The 23,500-nt window shown below is 41.0% G+C and overlaps 1 protein-coding gene across 6 annotated transcripts in view; it reads right to left on the bottom strand.

The window, feature by feature from the left end:
* SYNE3 (spectrin repeat containing nuclear envelope family member 3) overlaps window positions 1-23,500 on the bottom strand; it is a 1,238,698-nt gene that overhangs the window by 551,102 nt on the left and 664,096 nt on the right. The gene's annotated exons all lie outside the window — the stretch shown is intronic.

The following is a 23,500-nucleotide window of genomic DNA, read 5'->3' as shown; positions in this document are numbered from 1 at the left end:
GACTATAGATTTTTTTTTTAAATTTTTGTAAAAAAAAAAAAAAAGTTATGGAATATACGAACGGAAAGAAGCCCAGGTGACTGGATCTTTTTCCATTGGTATACTCTGTAATTTACAACAGGCACGCTGTTTGAGCTGGCCATTCAGCGTGCTCGTTTTCAAATATTAATGGCCAGTCATTGTATAACTGAATTTATGGTATAACTGTTTTACTTCCTGCAGTTCAGTTATCATTAGCAAGTAAAAAAAAAGATACAAAGGTGTTACTTAAAAATGCAGCTGTATTTTTTATGTGCAGTTTTGTTAACAAGTCAATGTCTTGTGAGTATCTGAAATGGATGTTTGAAAAAAATTCCTACTGTGCTGTTCAGTGCAGTACAAAACCTTGAATGCGTTCCGTCAGCTGTTCTACCTAGATCAGCTGACTTCTTTAAGTTCAGAAGTGGATTACTTAAAATGAACTACTAATAAAGCACAACATTATACTTACATTTATTTTTGCAAAATATGTGTGATTAAGACTGCACATTTATTATTTTGTATGTGCGCAATAAAGAAAAACATTCAATAAATATGTTTTGAATGTTTTGTCATGAATTAATCCCTGTCACTTTCGAAATGACACCACAACCCCATGTGCAAAAGAGGGGAAAAAGGGGTTGAGGATGGTTGGATTCAGAAACAGTGTGGTGCAATCATGGCCAACCCTCCTCTGTTTACTGTGCATGGGCGATGATCCCAAAGGCTGAGCAGCATTAATGCAGCCAAGCAAGTGTGCGTGACAAGCATGTCATGTAATACACTATTTGTGGCCGTAGCAAGGACTGCAGAAAGGCATGACATGACCGTATGGATGTATAAGCAGCAGTAAGGCTCATTTGACAAGCACACCTAGCTTCAGCTAGAGAAAGATATTATGTGGCAGCCTCATCAAGTCATGAGGTATGTGTGCTGATCTATATTCTGACCCATTGATATATGCAAACATTCAGACAAGATAACTTGTGGAAGGATGTAAAGTATTTAAGACGGAAGGCTGAGTAGGTACTAGGACCACACAAACAAATAACATAGACAAGATGACATGGATATAAATGTCAACTAACTGAAAATAAAAATCCACACAATGTGTGGTGAGACAAAAAAGCATACAACCCTGATGCTAAAATCTTCCTCACTTGTACTATGCAAAGTACTTCAGTTGCAAGCTGAACTACAGTAGCAGTAAAGGAAAAGGCTTCAGGGAAATGAACAGCTGTTGGGTATTACACACTTGCAGAATGAAAGACTAAAAGAGACAAACACATATGACCTGAGGGGACTTGAACCCACAACCTTCTTCACCTCCAGTGTACACAGCATTTCATTCACAGGTTGACCTAGAGTAGAAGTAAGACAAAAAGGCTTCGGAGAAACACACAGCAGATGGGTATTACATGTTTGCAAAAGGAAAGAATAAAAGAGTCAAAAAGTGTACAAACCAAGGAGACTTGAGCACAGAGCCTTCCTCACTTGTAAGGTACAAAGCACTTTATTTATATGCTGAGCTACAGTAGCAATTAGATAAAAGGCTTCAAGGAAATATACACCAGTGGGGTGTTACACATTTGCTGAATGAAAGACTAAAGGGGACTTGAACCCACAAACTTCTGCATTGCACTTAATTTACAGCCTGGGGTATAGTAGATGGAAAACAAAAGGCTTCAGGGGAACACGCAGAAGTTGGGTGTCACACCCTTGCAGAAAAGAGTTTCAACAATGGCTCATCAGAACACCACTATTGGGATGTAATGTATTATCCATGAGCATAGTTGGCAGGCTAATACTTTCCAAGGGGAAGTCCTAAAATCTTGGCAGCTGTAACCTGTGTTGTATGTGCCAAATGCCATGCAATGACGCTCAGCTCATGTGCAGAGCCATTGCTATCCAAGGCCATTATATGTAGTGTATAATAGTGTTTTTACCTAACAGATGGATGTATGAAACACAACATCCTAGCTTCTTGGTACATGATAAGCAATAGCAGTGCTCAATAGTTGTACATGGGCACTGACGTTATCCTTTGTGCCCGACTGTACACAGTACATGCACAGATGATAGCTGATTTGGAAGCCCTGCATGGCTATGTGTGTGGTATGTTTATCAATTTCTGACCAGATTAATGTGCGGAAATGGCAGTATAGGAAAAAGATGTAAACTGGAAACACGCAAAGGGTAGAACAGAAGGTGAGTAACTAAGGAAAACACAAGATGGAGATGGAGAAGGTGCGTACAGTTTTTTGCAAGATAGCTGTCCATTTTTCATGCATAAAGAGAAGGTAAGTTGAGGAAGGATAGAACAGATGTTTTTTGGAAGGTAAGAGGGTTAGGGTATGTAGCAGGGGAAGACAGGCAAGATTGACAGAGTAGGGGGATAACACAATGGTGTAGGAGACATCAAATACAGACAGGAAGGCAATGGTAAGGGTAGGAGTGAATAACCAACACAGATGGACAATGATACAAAAGGGAGAGAAATATCAAGATAAGGGATACGATGGGAATCTTAGCCAGCTGTGTCCCAATGAGAAATTACTTGCCATCCTGGGTACTGTCACCATTGGGTCCTTTATCATATGGTGGTGACAGTGCTGGACAGGGACATGACTGAATTAGTCACTTGGGGAGATCTCCGTCTGGATGATTTGGCTACCCAAACTCCTGTCAATAATCTCCCCCACAATGTCTGCTGGCTGCTGATTTGTGATAATGGTGTCACCTCCACTGGCACTGCTACCAGTGGGTACAACAATTCCAGCATCGGGTACCAGGCTACCTGCAGCGTGTGGTGCAGGTATGGCAGGAGGTGTTACAGTGACTGTGTCCTGGGACCCAGGTGTGCTGGCTGCTTCTGGTGGCAGTGGTGCTACTGCTGCCACCTGTGGGGGGTGTCTAAGCCTTGCATGAAGTACTAGTGCAGGTCTTATGCTGCCGCTGCACAGAATAGTAAAATAAATGAAAAAAAACAAAATAATAAACAAAAAATGCATGCAATACAAAGTGGAGTGACACAAGATAGGCAGAGAGAAATTAAAAGATGGCTGATATGTATGATTAAGTTACACCTAATATGTATGAATGAACAAAAACACGCTTCCCAAGTTAACAATGCTAATAGCAAAGACAGGTGAGAAGGAAAGCTGTACCCATAGCCATTAACACCTGCATTTCCAGAGGTAAAGAATTAATGGGATGAGCTATCTGGACAAATTAATGGGATGTCTGAAGCAAATGTACACATACAAAGAAAAACTGCTGCTTCTGATGTGTCTTTCACTCAAAGGTTATAAGTGAAAAAATAATTATATTGGCAAAAAATGTCCATGATACAGATGGCCACCCACTCAAAAATGTTGCTGATACATATTTCCCACCTCCAATGCTATATTTTGCATTATGAGGCAGAAACCTCAACTAAAACACTATCATAACAGAAATGGGGGGATTGAACCTACAGGCATCCTCACAATGTGGGAGCATAGCCATGACATTCTGACACATTAATGCAAGTATATGACAAGATTAATACACAAACACACACTAATAACATTCAGCAGTCATAATGCAATCTTTGATGCATGTCTGTTATAACAGAAGTGGCAGTGATTTATGGAAGATATACTGTTCTAAAAGGAATTGGTACTACTGTTAACTTTACACGCTGCATATTCTGAAGCAAAGACACTCATATCAGCACTCTCTTAGGTGCTCCAATCTCCACCTGTTGTACAGCTGACTAGTGACTTCAATTTCCTCAAGGATTTCATAGATAAGTCAAGTCTTGTGTCATATTTATGGACGGCATGCAGTGGCAGGTTACATGTGTAGCTAATACAGTACAGAGGTGGTGCCTGCTCTTTAACTTCATCCCCCCATTGGCGTAGGAGGTCAAGAATGTGGCAACTCAAGTCACTGAAACTGTGACAGTTCTGTAAACCTGTACCAGGTATGCCAGTGAAATGGGCAACAGCCTGGCTAAAGTATTCCAGGCTTCAGTCTTATACTGAGGCCCTTGAGAGCCTTCCTGCACACACCACCTCTGTGCTTTAAAAGGTGCGCTCTACCCTCTCCTGCTCCAGCCATGATGTTTCCCCTTGTAGAATCTCAGGGAAAAATGGCTGAAAATGGGCACACAGAACAGTTCTCACATGTTCCATCTGCCATGAAATAAAGGGGATTGACAGGCATCTAACTTGCATAATGCATGTTGAGCTCAGATAATATAAGTATAGCATCACATGGTTAACAATGTCACTTTAAGATGTGAAACATGGCAGTCCTGAATCCCTGATTATGCTGTTAAGAATTCAGGAGCTACAGTAACTGCATTTACAGATGTTTAGATTTGGAATTACAGCTCCCCAGGAGTCATGGCCTAGCCACACATGCGCAGTGCTGCCCACAGTGACCCAAGCATTTGCACAGAATTAAGAAGATTTGAGGGTTATTAACAGCAGGTGTGCTCTTTGTGCAAATTGAACAATTCATAAACAGTAATGAATTGAACCTACTTAGCATAATCATCACACCCTGCAAGGGGAATCGACATGATACAAGCACAACAGCAGTCAGACAGCCTGATTGTGATATGGATGGAAATGTTAAAGCTGAACTGATCAAGGAAACTAACAGCTCTGCTTTTACAACATACAGTATACTTTTTTTACAAATCCATCTTTTCAAGTGTGTCTGCTTTTTATTGCTACAGAACTTGTGGACATAATAGGACACAGATTTGTCAGTACATGTGTTGGGAAAATGTATTTAGAAGGAGATTGCAAGGGCAAAGCACATGTTGGGCTGAAGAGTTGTAAAGCATAATGGGAGACAATCCGATAAGCTCATACTCAAGGAACAGTTCAGATCATTTTGCTGGGCTACTTTTACCACTTTCAGTAAGCAGACGTATCTGTTGTAGACATTACACGTCAGTTGCAAAACTATTTTAACCCTCACAAAACATGAACTTCACCTTGGTTACTTGCAATCTTTTGGTTAGTGCTGTGCAGGAGACATTTGCTCTATAAACCTATATACAGACTTTAACTAGAGTGTAGCTAGAGATGCATAATTCTCAGGCACACAAATAGCAGGCTATATGGCCAAAGGAGAAGGGTTGGACATGGTGTATGTATTTTCCAGGCCATGCAGGAATGAGGTTTCTAATTCAACTTTTTTCCATACTGCATTGCAATGCCCAAATAAACAGGCAAAGCAGAAGCACCCTGCTGACTTGGGGAGTTCGGCTGTGAAATCCAACAGTAAAGCCAAAGTTCTCCAGTCTAAAGAGTGAGGTGCTGCTCAAGGCACTACACTTCAGTTTCACAGACATTTTCAATACATCACTCAGCCAGGGAAAAAGTGCCCAAATGCTTCAAGGCCACAACATCTTCCCGCTGCCCTAGAAACCATCTCCAGCATCATTAAATTACTACGAGCCAATTGCACTCATAGGTTCATAGGTGTTTACTAGACTAACAACCACAAGCGACTTTTTAAGCCTAGCCGTGCATCCCAAATCTCTGACAAGTTCTGATACTCATGATAAGTGTAACATGAGCCTGGGAGATGAACCATTTACAGGTTACCAGTTTGCATTAGAGACATAGGTGCCAAACCAGGGATGAAGTCCCTGTTTCCCATACTATTGTCCAAGTTGCACTTGAATTGGGTTAGGGAGGAACTCTGTTTTACATGGATGGGGAACCTGATCCATAGATGGGTAGTCTCTTGGATACATACCTATCTCTCCAGCAGGTCCTATTTATATCACAGGTAAGGTTTAAGTCTTTAGAATGGGTAATTCTCGTACAGTTTGTTTTGTGGATATGCAGAAGGTCCATCAGAGTAGGGTCTAACAATGCCCTGTATGCCAGGCATAGATCTCCCCTCAAAAGCCTGTAGGGCCTTGAGGTGGTCTGCACAGGACGTATTACTTACACCCTGTATTCTTTTAGTGAGAAACCTCTGTGGACGTTCCAGTTGTTTGATATGCCTGGTTAGATACATACCAAAGGGTGCATTGTACTCAATGATAGGTCTGATGAATGCCGAATACAGTGGAACAATGACTTCCTTGGACTTAGATGCCATACCTTTGTTTATACGTTGTGCAACATAGAATGATTTCCTCACCACTGTAGAGACATGATAATCAAAGGCTAGATTACTATCTATTTGTGTCCCTTTGTCCCTTACTACTGGGTCAGCTCTAAGGGGTGTGTTGTCAACATGATAGTTACCAGGTATGGATGACTTCCCAAAGGATACCACTATGCATTTCTTGGCATTTAGTTTTAGTCCATGGCTCTGACACCAATTATTTTTCTGTGTCAGCCCCTCCTGGAGAACATTTGTGCCAGTGTGAGATTCAATGACGGCCTCTAATTTGCAATCATCTGCAAATTTAGTCAGCCAGAGACCACTGACATTGGCCTTGACTTCTGAGAAGTAAATGAAAAAAAGGAGCTGTCCAAGGACTGTTCCCTGAGGGTCTCCACTTGTGACTGGCCTCTTTGTAGAGGTGGAGTCCCCAATTCTAACTTCCTGAGTCCTGTCTGTGAGCCAGTTGGCTATCCACCGGGTGACATATGGGTAATGATGAAGTGTTTTGAATAAAATGGTCAAAGATTACATAATATCCTGCCTACCTGCTACACTTGATCCTTTACAATTTGCATACAGGCCAAATCATTCTACTGCAGATGCCATTGCCTTAACACTTCCATCACGCCTTGGACCACCTGGAAAATAAGGACTGTTACATACGCAAACTGTTCACAGACTTCAGCTCTGCCTTCAATACAGTGATTCCACAACAACTGCAGTCTAAGCTGAGTAATCAAGGCAAAGAAAACAAAATATGCAATTGGATATTCGACTTCCTGATTGAAAGGTGACAAATAGTTCAACCAGGAAAACATCACTCAAACAGCATCACCCTAAACACCAGGGTCCCACAAGGTTGTGTACTCAGTCCACTTCTTTTCACAGTTCAAATACATGACTGCACAGGTACGCATCAGTCAAACAGAATCATCACATTTGCAGATGACACTACAGTAACTGACCTTATCAAGAAGGAAGACAAGGGGGCCTACAGGGAGGAGGTGAACCAACTCAGTCATCGGTGCACTGACATCAACTTAACACTAAATGTTGGTAAAACCAAGGAAATCATCGATTTTAGGAAGGAGAATAAGCCACACACCCCTATCATCATCAATGCTGCCATAGTGGAGAGAGTAAATAGCACCAAATTTCTAGGGGTACATATCTTGCAAGACCTAAGTTGGTCCACAAACACTTCCTACCTTATAAAAAGAGCCTAACAACGTTTCCACTTCCTTAGGAGACTTCATAGCTCTAACCTCCCCACACAGGTCCTACCTACCTTCTACAGAGCCACAGCTGAGAGCAGACTGACAAACAGCATCGTTGTCTGGTATGGAAATTGCTCTCAACCTGATCGGAAGGCACTGGAGAAGATCATTAAACAGGCCACAAAAATCATTGGCTCCAGCCTTCAATCCCTACAGGACATATATTCAAACAGATGCTGTGGTAGAGTCTGAAAACTATTGAAGGATATACACCATCCGGCTTAGGGACTGTTCAAACTCCTACCAACAAGGAAGTGCTACAGAAGCATTAGATGCAGAACATCCAGATTCCATAACAGCTTCTTCCAACACTCTATCAGACTGCTGAACAACAAACCCATAACCTAACCTGCTAAATGGGTAAAACATTATTTATGTGCAAGGTTTATTATTAAAAGTTGGAACACGGAATGTTCGCAGATGGAAACTCGAAACATGGATATTTGAATATGCATCTTGCCGAACATTCCCGTGTGTGAAAGCACGATACATTCACTGATATAAACTTGAAGTACTGTGCAGAGATCGCGGTACAGTGTGGTGTGGAAAATGTATCCCTTTCCTCACTGTAGTGCGATATAGTTGGAATATATAGTTATCAGGGGGTGTGGGGGGTACAGCCCCCCACAGAGGGGTGCAGAGGGGGGGGGTTCCTTTACCTGAGCTCCTATACGGACATCACGTAATCTGTTCTGAAACAATGTTGAATCTGCTGAATTCGTTCAGCTGATTCGACATTGTGCCATTTTGTACTTTTTGACTATAGATTCATTATTTTGGCTTTCTGAATGTAAATAATTTTGAATTTCAACATTTTTATAGTAAATCTATGTGCAATATGTCATTGTTATTTACATAACTCTCTGCATAGCTCACTTTATACATTTCTATCTTCAATATGAAAACTGTAAACTGTATGCTTATGTCATATATATTGGTCCATAGGTTCATAGGTTCATAGGTAGGTACTAAGCTATCTGCCCAAAGGCATTTATAAGCCTAGCCAGAATGTGTTGGCTTTCGCCGCCCCCTTAGATTAGTTCCCTGTGCCTCTGTCCAGCAGAGCCATTGAAGTGATCCTTGGGGTAAACTTTCTGTTTCCCATCCACTCATCAAGGTTTCTCTTGAAAAGGGTTAGCGAGGAGCTCTGCCTAATGTAGACTGGAATCTTGTTCCAGAGCATGGGAAGTCTCTGGGACAGGAATCTATCCCTCCAGCACGTCCTATTTATTGTTGTGATGAGGTTTAGATCCCTAGAGTATGTGGCTCAAGGGGATATGGTTTTCTTTAGGTGGAGCATGTCCCTCAATTCTGGGTTGGACATGGCCTTGTATGTCAGACAGAGATCACCTCTGAGTAGGCGGTATGTAACCGAGTATAGCTGGAGTTTCTTCAGTCAAGCTGCATAGGCATCTGCTTGAGGCCAGTGATCCTCTTGGTGAGGTACTTCTGTGGTCTTTCCAGTTGTTGCAGGTGTATTGTAAAGTACATCCCAAATGGGGCATTGTACTCTATGATGGGTCTGATGAGTGATGCATAGAGGAGGTCCAATGACCTCTTTCGATCTGGATGCAAACCCTTTTGTGATTAGGTGGCTACATAGAAGGCTTTTCTAACCACTTTGGCAATGTGATTATCAAAGGAGAGGTTACTATCTACCTGGTTCCCCAGATCCCTTATTACGTCTTCCATATTTAGGGGGCTACCACCTATGTGGTAGTTTGTGGGTACTTTGTTTTTTCCAAAGGGGATGACTATGCACTTTTTGGCATTTAGCTTGAGGCCATGGTTTTGACACCAGGTATCTGTCTCAGTGAGCCTCTTTTGGAGGATGTCTGTGTCAGCCGGAGAGTCAATTATAGCCTCTAGTTTGCAGTCATCTGCGAACTTGGTCAGCCATAGTCCTCCTGTGTTTGCCTGTACCTCTGAGAAGTATATGCCGAACAGGAGGGGTCCTAGGACTGAGCCCTGGGGAATGCCACTTGTAACCGGTTTAGAGTCGGACCTAGCTCCTGCAACTCTTACCATGTGGGTTCTGTCCGTGAGCCAGTTGGCAACCCATCTCGTGACGTAGGGGATTATGTTCAGGTTGGTGAGCTTGTTTATAATACCTGAGTAGGAAATGGTGTCGAAGGCCTTTGTGAGGTCTAGGTAAGCTGTGTGGACCACCTTTCCCTCATCTATAGCCTTGGTAACTGTCTCAAAGAAGTCCACCAGGTTTAGGAGGCATGATCTGCCCTTAACAAAGCTGAACTGGGTAGGGTCCAGTGTTTGGAGGTTTCCAATGTCTCTGGTAATGAGATCCATGATGATGCGCTCCATAGCCTTGCAGATCAAGCTAGTCAGGCTTATAGGGCAATAGTTCCCGGGGTCTGTTGTGGCTCCACCTTTGTGGAGTGGAATAACTGTTGCTGTGCGCCACTCTGTGGGCACATAACCTGTGGAGAGGCTGAGTTTAAACAGTGTGTTTAGGTGAGGGGTTAGTTCATCTTTGAGCTTGTGTAGGACGCAGCCTGGCACACCATCCGGTCTCATTGATGCTGTGTTTTTGGCTTTGGAGAGGGCTGTTTTAACCTGAGTGTCTGTGATTTCAGGGGCACTACATTCTTCTGGTATAGTTATGGGTCCTTATGGGGGTGAGAGGGGGGTGAAGTTTGCACTGAACCTGTTTGCCAGGATGTTGGCTATATCAGTCGGTTCAGTGTATTTTGTGCCATTCTGCACTAACTCTGAGCAGATCTGAGAATTGCCACTTAGATTCTTGACATAGCTAAAGAATGCCTTGTGGTTATCTTTGCAGTCCATGGCAATTTTTCTTTCGAAGCTAGCCTTGGATGATTTTATGAGGGAACATAGTTTCTTGCTGATACTGATCAGGGATGTCTTCCCTTCTTGGGAGCTTACTCTTTTCTGTACTAGTTTCCTCCTTCTATTGTATAGCTTGTTTATGGCCGGGGTCCACCAGACTGGTTTCCTTTTCTTGGAGAGGTGAGTCTTGGTTTTGTTTGGGATAGCATGATCTATGCATTCTTGTAGGTGCCCATAGAGTGCATTAGTAAAGGATTTTGCAGCTTGGACAGCGTTATCCTTTAGCATGGGGGCTTTGAAACTTCCCACCTCGGTCTTAAGTAATGTGAAGTTTGCTTTTGAAAGGTTTTTCATGGTGGTTTCTTTGACCAGGGGTGGTAGCGGAATGTGGATATCCAGAGTGATTAGTTATGGTCAGAACTAACCAGCGAGGAGTTGACCTCCGGTGTGGGACACCGGTCGCCCATGTTGGTGATGACCAGGTCCAATATGTTGTCACCTCTGGTGGGGGTGTTGACCACTTGATCTAGGGCATTTGAGTTTATAAATTCTAGGAAATGTTGGGCAAGGGAGTCTGTACTTGAGTAGTTCTCCCAGTTAATGTTTGGGTAATTGAAATCACCCAATATCAGGGTGTTTGGTAGGACCTTTATGTTTCCCAGTGTTTCCAGGAATGCAGAGTGGGGGTCCTGGAACATGGTGGGTGATCTGTAGCAAGCAATAATTTGAATAGCAGTTTTGCCTGTTGTTAGTTGCACGTGGATGATCTCTGAAGCATCGTGCTGTGCCACTAACCTGGAGGTGTGGGTATCCTTGATGAATATGGATACTCCCCCGCCTTTTGTATTTCAGTCCAAGTTTTGTGGCCGAAATGTATGGTATGAGTTGTAGCCTGGTAGTGCTGGGGTGCTCTCTGGAGCCTTAAACCAGGTTTCTGTTACTGCACATATATTGATTTTCTCCATACTGAGGAGTGCCTCGAGTGCTTGCATTTTGAGGTTTAGACTTCTGGCACTGAGTAGCATTACCCTCAGTTTTTTGTTACTTGTGCTATTTACGGAGGTGGGTTTGTCTTTTGAGCCTTGCCTAAAAAAGGCACTATGTGGGGTGGCAAGAGCCTTGGCCAGTATTCGAAAGCCTAAGGGTGACAGGTGCAAGCCGTCTCTAGTGAAGCAGCGTGGCTTGTCGAGCATGTCATCCCAGGCTGACAGACACTGGATCCCCTTTGAATGACACCAGAAGTTTAGCCAATTGTTGAAATTGATAATTTTTTCTCTATACCATGGTATCATTCTTGGTGAGGGCAGGATGCTACTCAAGATCAAGGTCATACCGGCCTAGGCTACGTGATCAGAGAGCTCCTCCAAGTCTCTTTTCATGTAGTCCAGGGAGGTACGGCTCAAGTCATTCACATCAACATGGACAATGACAGAGTCATATTTGTACTTGTTCTGGACTGACCTGAGTGCTTGTGTTATGTGGCAGATCCTTGCACCCGAAAGGTAGCTAACAGTAACCTTCTCCTTGTTCAACCTAGTGAGTGGGACATCAGTGTGCCTGACTATAGAGTCACCTATTACTAGTGTGTTGGGTATGTTATTTTGTCGTAAGGGCTGTGATTGTGTGGCACACTGGTTTTGTGAAGTATGTGTTTCATGGTTTGTGTTGGGGGGTGGAGGTTGCTTGGATGTCTGCTTTGGAGGTCTCTGTTGCTTTTGCAGATTTTTATTCAGAGTCTCCGAGTATATTTTCATGTACTTATGTGTGTTTTTTGCCGGTGCTGGTTTCATAGGTCTTTGTGAGACTGGTGGTGTGATGCAAGTAATTCCCTTCTCCTATTGAGTGCCTGGTCCAGTCTTCGGTTGAGAGAGCTTAGCCTCCAGTTTGGCTGTATAATTGCACCTCTCGCATGTATTAGTGTTTGCTGGAAGGAGGAGAGGGTTGTCAGTGTACATGAGGCAATTGTAACATTGCCTCAAAATGCCCAGGTTCACCATTTGGACCAGAGAGTACACCTGAAACTGCCCTTTGGAAATGCCTGGATAGGTACAGTGTACTGTTTTACTGATTGGCTGGTAAGGTCGAATAGAGACCACTGTCCTTCTCTACAGTATAGGGGGGTCTAGTGCTAAGGTTTATTAGTGCTTGCTATGAGTTTTGAGCAAATGCCAGTATGAGAAGTGAATGGTTTGAGTGCTTAAGTTGAAAGTTTGTCTAGTTCCAAGGGAAATATAGAAGAGTAGACTTTGTGAAGCTGGGAATAGTTATACCCTCGCTAACCGGCACTGCCCGGCATGCAAAACTGCGCAAATACGGGTTTTATAGCAGGGAAATGAAAGAGACAGAAATTAGCCCAAAATGGCCAATAAACTACTAATTTCTGGGCTGAAACCACTCCTCCAGGGACAGATAGGCTGCTCAAAGTTCCCTCTCTCACAGTGAACAGAAAAAACTTCCTTCTATCCAAGTAAGGTATGGGCAAACACAGAAACTTGTAACACAGCCCTGAATTCAGCACTAACCTGAAAACTGGACTATACTAGCTTAGAAAGGTGTGAAAACAAGTATTTTTTTTTTTTTTTTTTCAGAAAATAAAGCAAATACAATAAAAAAACACTTTAAATACACAGAAATGGCACTGTTTATAACAGTTAAACAGGTAATTTATACATAAAAACAACTTTGTTAAAGTGCAGGCAGTAAAATAAGTACAATATGTAGCTGAAACAAGCTTTTTAAATCACAAAAACTGTAGAAAATCGACGTTTTAGGCGGAATTAGCTAAAGGCAGCAAGAAAATGCAGAAAAATTATACTTATTCACTTCAAAGTCTCTCTTTGGTCTCTCTGCTGCTGTAGAACTCTGCAGGGCACCAGGCAGGAGGTGTACACTAGCAGAAAACCTTGCAAATGTGGGTTTTATAGCAGGGAAATGAAAGAGATCGAAATTAGTCCAAAATGGCCAATAAACTACTAATTTCTGGGCTGAAACCACTCCTCCAGGGACAGATAGGCTGCTCAAAGCTCCCTCTCTCACAGTGAACAGAGAAAGTTCCTTCTATCCGAGTAAGGTATGGGCAAGCACAGAAACTTGTAAAATAGCCCTGGATTCAGCACTAACCTGAAAACTGGACTATACTAGCTTAGAAAGGCGTGAAAACACGTTTTTTTTTTTTTTTTTTTCAGAAAATAAAGCAGATACAATAAAAAAACACTTAAAATGCACAGAAATGGCTATCACACTTGAGTGTGTAGCCTACAACAGTTAAACAGGTAATTTAAACACAAAAACGACTTTGTTAAAGTGCAGGCAGTAAAATAAGTACAATATATAGCTGAAACAAGCGTTTTAAATCACAGAAACTCTAGAAAATCTGTAGGATAGGCGGAATTATCTAAAGGCAGCAAGAAAATGCAGAAAAATGATACTTAATCACTTCAAAGTCTCTCTTTTGTCTCTCTGCTGCTGTAGAACTCTGCAGGGCACCAGGCAGGAGCTTGCTGAGCTGTATACTCAAATAAACAGCCTCTGCAAGGCTCGAACTCAAGACCATGCACACTATACCCAAAGTAATTTCAAGTGGGTAAGTTTTTACATGTGTGCTTCTTTATTTATTTATAGTACTGTTTTTATATATCCTTATAGTTCTACTGAGTCTGTTCCTCTTGTTGTATTTGTTTTTTGTTTCTGTTGTAAAAAGCTTTAAATTTTTTACTGTATTTATTTTTAGTATCTAGTTTTGAGTTTTATTTTAGTATGTAAATTATTTTTAATTTAATTTATCTTCCTTCTGTAAACTGCCATTCTTATAGTACAAGCCTGAGTACTGAAACTTTGTGCAGTGATACACACTTTTTCCTCTGTGTTGATCTATATAACAATAAAGTTTACTTTGACTATGGATGACAGATCTTTGGCCTGCATGCAGCCGACCAGGTCTACTGAGACAATGCCTAGGATGATGAAGTGGCATATGTCAGAGTGGGTGGCCATAATTGCAGTTATGACATGGTATGGTGAAGATCCAATGATATCATATGTACTGCCCAACAAAGAGCTCAACTCCTGGCATAAGAATGTAGGGCAACAGTTGGGGGGCAATTGAGTGTACCACCTCTCATTGAAATGGAGGAGTTCCTGGCCTCTCTCAAAGGCCTTCACACCACAACAGAATCCCACAGTACAGTGCTGGATGTTGGCATAGAGAAGGACTGGCCACAGAGACAATTAACTAAAGATGCCCTGGTATGTAGACCTATTTCTGTGTAAGAATACATATAACCCTTCTGCAAACCTTAGTTACTGTCAATATTTGTTAAATCTATTTGATTTATGGTATAAAGGTACATCAGCCGTTTGCTCTCTGCAGCCATCTACACACAGTATAAAATTAAAGTATTTCTTATTATGTTAATATTTGTAAAACTCAAAAGCATCTATACTTCTGGTGCTGGGTTCATACTACAATGGATATTTTCTACTTTTGTGTACTCAAAGGTGGTTCTTTATCTGGCACTAGAACTGTAGAATTGAGCCCCAACTGAAGCTGAAAGACCTACTAACTCTGATAGGGAGTACAAAGTATGTACTGGATACAGGGAATGTGGCCACTGTATCCCCAGCATAGACAATGGACACAGCCTCTCTGCCTGTGGACACTAGGGCTACCCACACAGCAGAGAGAAGACAGGTTAATGAGGACACTATCAACTAGAGAACTGTACTGAACCCCCAGTAGGCAGATGAATGAATCTGCCCCTTGCACTCATGGGCACAGAGGTCCACACAGGGCAAAAGAGTGGGGTTGGGTTAATGGTACTCACAAAACACATGGTTACTGACCTTCAATCTGAGACTGATGAGTCAGTCACTGCTACCTAGCATAGATGCAGGGCCATCACGGAGGTTTGACACAGGGTGTGCATAAAGACCTACAGGAGTACATGTCCTGTATGTGTGATTGCTTGGATACACTCAATCACACAGTGAAATAAGCAATGTCTGGCTCATCTGCCAGGTATGAGGGTCTGTCTATGAAGCTGATCCACTGCCAGATCCACAGATGATACCCATAATTGCCACAGATGCTAGCACTTTCCACAGCGACATCTATTGTGGAGGTGTCTACAGCCAGGAAGGGGATGTTCCATGGCTGTGGCCCATCTACACAGTGAAGCATCACGTAGCTTTTGTGACTCACCACAATTCAGCACACCAGCACCTAGCGATGGTCATGGTACATCCAATGCATCTCCTGGTAGAGCCATCTCTCATTGGTGTGGGCATGCACAGGATCCTGAACCCTCTGCCATGCATGCCTTGAACATGTCCAGAAAATTAAAAGTATGCTGCAACTACTGATGAGGCCATGTTCCAATGGACCCACACTCTCACCACCACAGACCCAGTGCATTGCACACTTTCACTGACACTGGCCCCTCCCAAAGAGTTTTACATTGAAGTCACCCACCCCACAAAAATGACAAAACACACAATGTATATTTTACTTTCATAATCCTCACCATTCAGACACGTTCCTGGAAAAAGGATCAGCTCCTGTGCTCCCTTCTGCACTTGTGCAAGTGATGATAACTATGACCTGTCCTTTGTACATTACCATTGTGGAGGAATGATATAATAACAACTGTGAAATCAAATATCAACATCATACCTCTCAACTTCTTAGCGCAATAAATCTGGACAAAACAATAAATAAAAGTGGGACAAAGGCCCAAAAATAGGAACAATTTTGAAACATTGCTCTTAGAAACTTATAAAGTTGATAGGATAACAGGTGTTGCATTAGAATGAATTTTCTCAAGAGTATGAAGTCTGAAACTCAAATGTCTGTCATTATTTTCTAACTTCAGTCTTTAATGATTTGCCATTAATTTGCTAGAAACCACAATTTTATGAAAAACGGACCAAAAATATGAGTCAGAAATTTGGACATTCTGTGAAAATCTGTACAATTGAGAGGTATGATCAACATCTATTTAACATCAAATATTAAAACAATAGATAAAATACTGACTAAGATGACTGAAACAATTAACTGTTGAATGGAGTTGAAAAGCTGCTAATTAAATAACTCAATTAGTTCCATGATCACAGGACTCTTGGTAAATATATCTACATTATCATGATGCCTGCTGGTCAAAGAACAGAGCATTTACTTTCATTCAGATTATTTTGTATTCTCTTTCTGCCTCCCCCTTCCCATGACCATCAAGCACCCACCCATTCATTCTACCCTACTTCCTGGTGTCCCCCGAAATCATGCACAGGAGGTAAAAGTCAGCACCATAAGCAGCCATCTTTCAAAAAGTTAGGAGATTGTTCGTTCTGCTCTTGGCCCTTTTTCATGCTGGCTGTCAGATGTGTTGAGAAAACACTCACTGAGTTAGCAAAGGATAGTATGACAGCTGCTACTAGGATTACAGATGTCACTAGGGCCCTTAGGTCACTGCACCACCTCAAGCACAATTATGATTTGTAGCTGCTCATGTGGTGGTGAATAACCTTAGATAATATACCTTGGGGAACTGCAGAATGACATTATTAAGTTCTCCACTCATGTCTAAAAAAAGACAGGGCCTTTGGCATTTGAGTGGCTTTCTTCCTTTCATTCAGAATAATGTTGGATTTTCTGTGGGGATGGAGATGTGACTACCTGTGCTTTTGCGCAGTTTTCCAGGAATGAAAAATAACTCTCAAGTCCCCCTTCCAACCTAGGGTTTCCTGCTGTAAAAAAAAATAAACAAGAAATACTTGAAACCAGTGTCTGAGGGGGCTAAAATGTAATGTGAATTGAATATCTGAGGGCAAAAGACGACTAGAGAAAAGGGTAAAGTGTATTCAACACCTGCAATGGCCTCATTTGGCTAACTCACCCGTTTTGAGTATGAGGCTGACAACTCCTTACCAGATAACTTAACTCCAGTGACACTCCAACTTTTCTAGGTGCTTCAGAGACTTCCCTCTTGGAAATCATGCAATAACTGCTGAAAATAAACTCCATGTTAGAGTCTTACATGCAGCAAGCTGAAAGCAAGTTGTCAGAGATGGAAGATACCCTCATACTATACTCTGAAAAATTTGAGGGCCTGGAGGGGTCAAGCCAGCAGTTGTAACATAGGATCTCTGTAGCTGAAAAAATAATTGAGTAGTCAGAGGGGAAAATAATTGAATTAGAAGATCAGGTTAGGCAGAAGAACTAGAAAACTACTGGTGTCCCTGAGGAACTGGAAGGAAACAACTGTGCAGAGTATATGAGAGATAAGCAGTCAAAGTGGGCAATGCAGTGGTCCAGTGGTAGTGTTGTCTCCTCACAGCAAGAGTTTTCTTGGTTTGATTCTCGGCTGGGGTGCCTTCTTTGTGAAGTGTTCATGTCATCCCTGCATTTGCATGGGTTTCCTCTGGTGTTCTGGTTTCCTCCCACATTCCAAAGACATGCTTCTGGAGCATTTCTCCCTGGGCCTCTGCTGAAAATGGGCTCTATCTCAGTCAGACTTTACCGGTTAACAAATGTTAAATAAATAAATAAACAAGTTAAACATTGCACCTGTTGGACACTGAACAAACCCAAAGGATATATCTACCATCAATATCATAAGGAAGAGGTCTACAACCAATCCTGGTATGTTTTTTTTTTTTTTTGCCTTATAACCTCAAAGAAAGACTTCTTTATACATTTTGGACACTAGTCAAAATAATTACCTATCAGAATTCCAGGGTTTGTTTTTCCAATGACTATTCCATAGAAATGAGATGTAAGAGGAATGCATGTATTTCTGTATGGAAGCCTTGCCATGAGAATAACTTGAAAGTTTACTTATCCTGTGCTCATCGGGATCCTACTTAAGAGGACATGGCATTCCTTTTTGTCTCCTGCAGAAGCTCTGAATAAAATTTAGAGATTGTTGGAAGCTGATGTTGGTGAAAAAGAGAAAGAAAGTTCCACAGCTTAGATGGGCTTTCTAAATCAGCTCCATATCTCTTTTCTTTATTCAGGCAGGGACTTTGGACTGCAAGAAAACAGCTGCCAAGGTGACATGAGCTGCAAGAGTAAATATGAATACCTACATATGTAGACAAAATAGGCCAGTTATAGGCAGTTCATGAAGAAAGAAGTAATGCCCTATCACTTACCACCATATATTGTACATGGGGGGGGGTGTATGTAGGAATAATAAGAATGTATATGGCTTTGGATAACTTTGTTGTATAACTGCATGATTATTTACTTCACTGTTTATTTATTTAGCTTGCGCCCTTCAATTGTGCAATGTAAGTGGTATTGTCTCCATCTAAATATAGAGGTCAATACCTCCTCCGTGGAAGCAATGCAGAGAAAATATAAAATGAGGAAAGACTGATAATGATTTTATCTGGTTAAGGATGTTAAAACTTAAATATAATTCTGATCTTTTATTTGTTTGTTGGAGAGCAACAACTCATTTAACTTTTTGCTTTTTTGTGCAAGATTATATGCTAACAAATACTATGGTGTAGATAACTGAATATGGTAATATAATCAGCAGATAGGCAGGTATAGACCATAATGAAAGAACTGGCATAAGGTAATCAGAACAGGACTGGTTTACAGGTTACTGATTTTAAAAGGGTTTCCCCAAATAAAATTAATTATGACACACACTTTACTATCTTGGAACATAAATGGTTAACCCTATTAAAGAGCCATGATTAAAAGCTTCTTAAAACATTGGCACAAGCCATAGTTTTCCTACAAGAAACACATGCTGACAGATACATGCAATACACCCCCTGTACACATGCATGCCTGTACACACACACATGCCACACACATACACACATGCACACAGACACACACAAACACATTTAATTGTATAAACTAAAACACCTTTTATTATTCAGGATTTTAGACTTTTTGGGTCTGTCTGGTTCCACCACATTCTATTTGCTCTTTCTGTTATTTTCTTAAGGCACACAGTGGGAAGTGGTAAAATTAGGCCAGAACCTGTCAAGGTGGAAGCTATCCAAGTGTGTCCAGTTCCTGTTACTAAGAAACAAGTGAGGGCATTTTTAGGGACAGTGGGGTACTATAGGAAATTTGTGCCCAATTACAGTACCATAGCTGCACTCCTTACTGACCTAACCAGGAAGAATAAACTGGACAAGGTATTGTGGGCCATAGATTATGAACAGGCATTCCAGAAACTAAAAGAGAGTTTGGGAGGACCCCCTGTGTTAGCCAGCCCAGATTACAATAAAGAATTTATTGTACAGGTAGATGCTTCAAATTAAGGGTAGGGGCTGTGCTCAGCTAAGTTTCTGAAGAAGGAGAAGAGCACCCAGTGGTTTATCTAAGCCACAGACTCCAACCTAGAGAACAGTGCTATGCAGCTGTGGAGAAAGAGTGTTTGGCCATAGTGTGGGCATTGCAAAAGCTGCAGCCCTATCTTTATAGGAGAAAATTCACTGTACTCACAGATCATAACCCTCTAACATGGATTAATAGAGTCAGTAAGCAGAATGCCAAGTTACTGAGGTGGAGTCTAGAAAAGCAAGCATATGATATGACCATACAATATAGCAGTGCAGATGGATTGTCTGGGAGAGGAGTTGGTTAATATTCCCAGGTAGACACATTTTTCTCAAGTGTCAGTTTTCAAGGGTCACTTGAAAACCATGCTTGAGTCATGAGGGTGTGTTTGTGTGAAGAAACCGAAAACACTCTCATCTGTGTTAGCATGTCAGGCAGGAGCTTTGTTCATATTCTTATATTAACTTGTATTGTATGCAAGCATGCCTAATTGTGAAAATGAAAATAAGTTTTAAAATATTGAGTGTTTTCCTGTTTAAATGGAATGTTTAAAGAATCTGTCACTGCTTTGATATATTTCTAACTGCGCATGTTTGAGAGGGACATTCTAAAGTACAAACTGTGGCTAATTAGCTGAACAGTGACTGATGTCATTAGAATGTTCCTGGTTGCCAAGAGATTATTTAAACTCTTCTTCTATGTGGCACATCTCATTACTAAGGGTTATGCATCCAGGAAGAAAGAAGTCATTGTCTCCATCTACTCTTCACTCATTAGGCCAACATCGAGTACAATGCTCCATTTGGCATATACCTCACTAGACACTTACAACAACTGGAGAGGTCACAAAAGTACCTCACAAAGAGGATCCTACACCTTAAACACATGTCCTATATGGACAGACTAAAAAAACTCCAACTATTCTTTGTCTCATATTGCCTACTTAGAGGTGATCTCTGCTTGACTTACAAAGCCATGTCTGACCTAGCTCATCTAAAGAAATCCCAGTCCCTCCACACTACATACTCCAGAGACCTCAACCTCATTATCACAATCAACAGAACAAGCTGAAGGGACAGGTTCATATAACCCAAAGACTGCCCATGCTAAGGAATAGGCTTCCCATACATGTCAAGCGGAGCACCTCACTGGCCCAGTTCAAGAGAAATCTTGATGAGTGGATGAGAAACAGAAAATTTACCCCAGGGATCACTCCAGTGGCTCTACCCGACAGAGGTTCTGGGAACTAAGGTCAGGTTGCACAATCCTATATGCTAGGCTTGTAAAAGGCTTGTAAAAGGCTCCAGGGCCATTAGCCTAGTACACACCTATGAACCTATAAAAAGCTGATTGCCAGAAAAAGAATCTTTTTTTAAACAGCTGACTGTTATATTTTGAAATCAGACAGATGAGACAGCAGTTTTTCAAGTACTGGGCAGTCAGTGGACACCAAGAAAAGAGAACTCACCAAAAAAAAAGAACTGTAAGCTTGCCTTGGCCTTGCTATTATATCTTGGAGTAGATCAGGAACAGTACATTTTAGGTAGATCAGAAAAGCTTAATTATTAAGATAAGGTTTTCTAGAATAATGGACGCCTATCCTGCAGTTTGATTTTACAGTTCTGGTGATTGAATTCTGGTGTGTATTGATAGTTATTTATTTACAATCTTGTAATCATTTTGTACTTATTATTAAATGTTTTTCATAACTTTATATTGTGGCTGGAAATTAGTGGTTTTCTTTACAGATTAGAGAGTGTTTCTACCTGTTTGATACTCGCAGGTCACCTTGAAGGCCTGGCTGTTCTGGTCATAGCTATCATTTATTTTAATAATTAATTTTCATAATTGGACACCCCTTTAAAAGGGCATGAAGATCCTCTGATTGGTGGCAGTGTTACTGTGTTATTTTGAGAAAAAGACATACCTGAAAATCTGTATTAGGCTTTCCCAAAACTGTTTGCATGTGTAAGATTTAAATTTACTTCGAGTGTGAGTGCATCAATGGTCTTAAAGTGGGACACTTTGCTCTGAAGTGTGTAATAGGAAAATATATTTGGGTGAACAGAGGTATATAGTCCAGTCCCAGAAAATAGAGCATGCTCTTGTTGGGCTCTTAGGGGAAAAATGTGAAATATTACATCTGTTTAAGTGACAGTCTCATACTGGAGTCAGAATGAGGATTGATGTTCCTTAGTTACTGACCAAGGATAGTAATGGACGTCATTTAATTGTTGGTAGTCTGGTGAGGTATTGGCTGGGTGTCACAGCTTTTGATAGAGTTTCATGGTTCTTTATTTTTGAAGTTCTAAGAAGTATGACACCCCCCCCCCCACTCAGTTTACTTATCTTCTCCAGTCATTATATTCTTCTTCAATGACAAAAAAGAAAATAAGTTCTAGGGTATTGCAACCCTTTCCCCTAACAAGGGGTACCCATCAGCGATGACCGCTATCCTCTCTATTGTTCACTCTCTCTCTCTCTATATATATATATATATATATATATATATATATATATATATATATATATATATACACACCACTCAAAATTAAATTTCGACACTCCATGATTACTGGATTTCTGTTTCATGGTAAGGAATATAAAGTTTCTCTGTATGCAGATGATCTTCTTTTAACACTGGGCAACCGAGAGTGAGATCTTCCTCAGGTATTCCAAGTGTCAAAATAATTTTAAGTAAATAGGATACAAGGCAAACCTTGGGAAGATGCAAACTGTTTGTATAAATTATTCCCCTTCCTTTACTTTAGGTGGATTATTTTCATTCCTGAGTATTTCATAAAATATGGGACATCTAGGAGTGGGTATTGCACCTGCATTTAAATCAGCATCCCTGTGTTCTTATGACCCTGTACTGACATGGGTGTAACAATTCTGTAGAAATTGGAAGGGAATAGTCTGCAACTTCAACCAAAAATCCAAGGGGTGAAATGGTATATTTCACCACTAATCATACCTCCCAACTTCTTAGTGCAAGAAATCTGGACAAAGCCTGAATAATGTTGGCTAAAATGTTGGCCCAAAAATAGGGACAGATTTTAAATACTGCTCTTACAAACTTATACATTTGCAGGAATAACAGGATTTGTGTTACCATACACTTTCTGAAGGATATGAAGTCTGAAACTCTAATGTATGTTATTATTTAGTGACTTCCATCCTCATTAATTTGCCAGGAAACCATACATTTTTATGCGGAATCGACCAAAAATAAGAGGCAAAAATCTGGACAGTTGAGAAGTCTGCTGATTTTTTGTATATCCCAGGGTCTAGCAAACCCCCACCACTCAAGGGCTTCATACCTGGAATAAAGAGAATAATCTCAAATTTTATAGGAAGGGAAAGGTCCAAGGCTTAGATGAGATCTAACATTGCCAGTAGGCCATGGAGGATTTGCCCTTCCACACTTTGAGTTATATAATGCAGCAGGAAGACTAAAATTACTGTGTGGTACATTTAGTTCACACCCTTCAGCAGAATGGCCATGTAGGTTGGACAAACCATACAGAGGTAGATTAAATTTTTTAGTAAATTACTGACAAACAGGTCAAGCCAAGGGGAGACTATACAGGTAACATAACAGAAGGGTTATTCACAGTGGTTCACTGGAGCTTTGAATTTACAAACACAAAGGTATAGATTAACCTGCAAACTCAAAAGTGCTATGAGAGAAGTTTCCTTGGACCATCTAAGAGAAAGTAATGATAATATACAGCATATGGATATAAAAAGGAAACTAGAGATCCATAATATGTCAGAATATTCCTACATTAGACTAATGCAACAATTAGCGTAGAGAAAGGTAGGAATTACTAAGGAGGAAGACAGGCCACCTTGGGAAGAGGTGGAATAAAATATATAAAAGGATATATTTCAATGAACATATAAACTATTATTATGTTATCTACCAGACTATATAAACAAATATAAGGTTAAATGGGAG

The sequence above is a fragment of the Protopterus annectens genome, chromosome 6.part0, assembly GCF_019279795.1.
Source record: "Protopterus annectens isolate FY-2018-M chromosome 6.part0, PAN1.0, whole genome shotgun sequence".
Classification (NCBI taxonomy): Eukaryota; Metazoa; Chordata; order Ceratodontiformes; family Protopteridae; genus Protopterus; species Protopterus annectens.
This window is presented reverse-complemented; position numbering and strand designations above follow the sequence as displayed.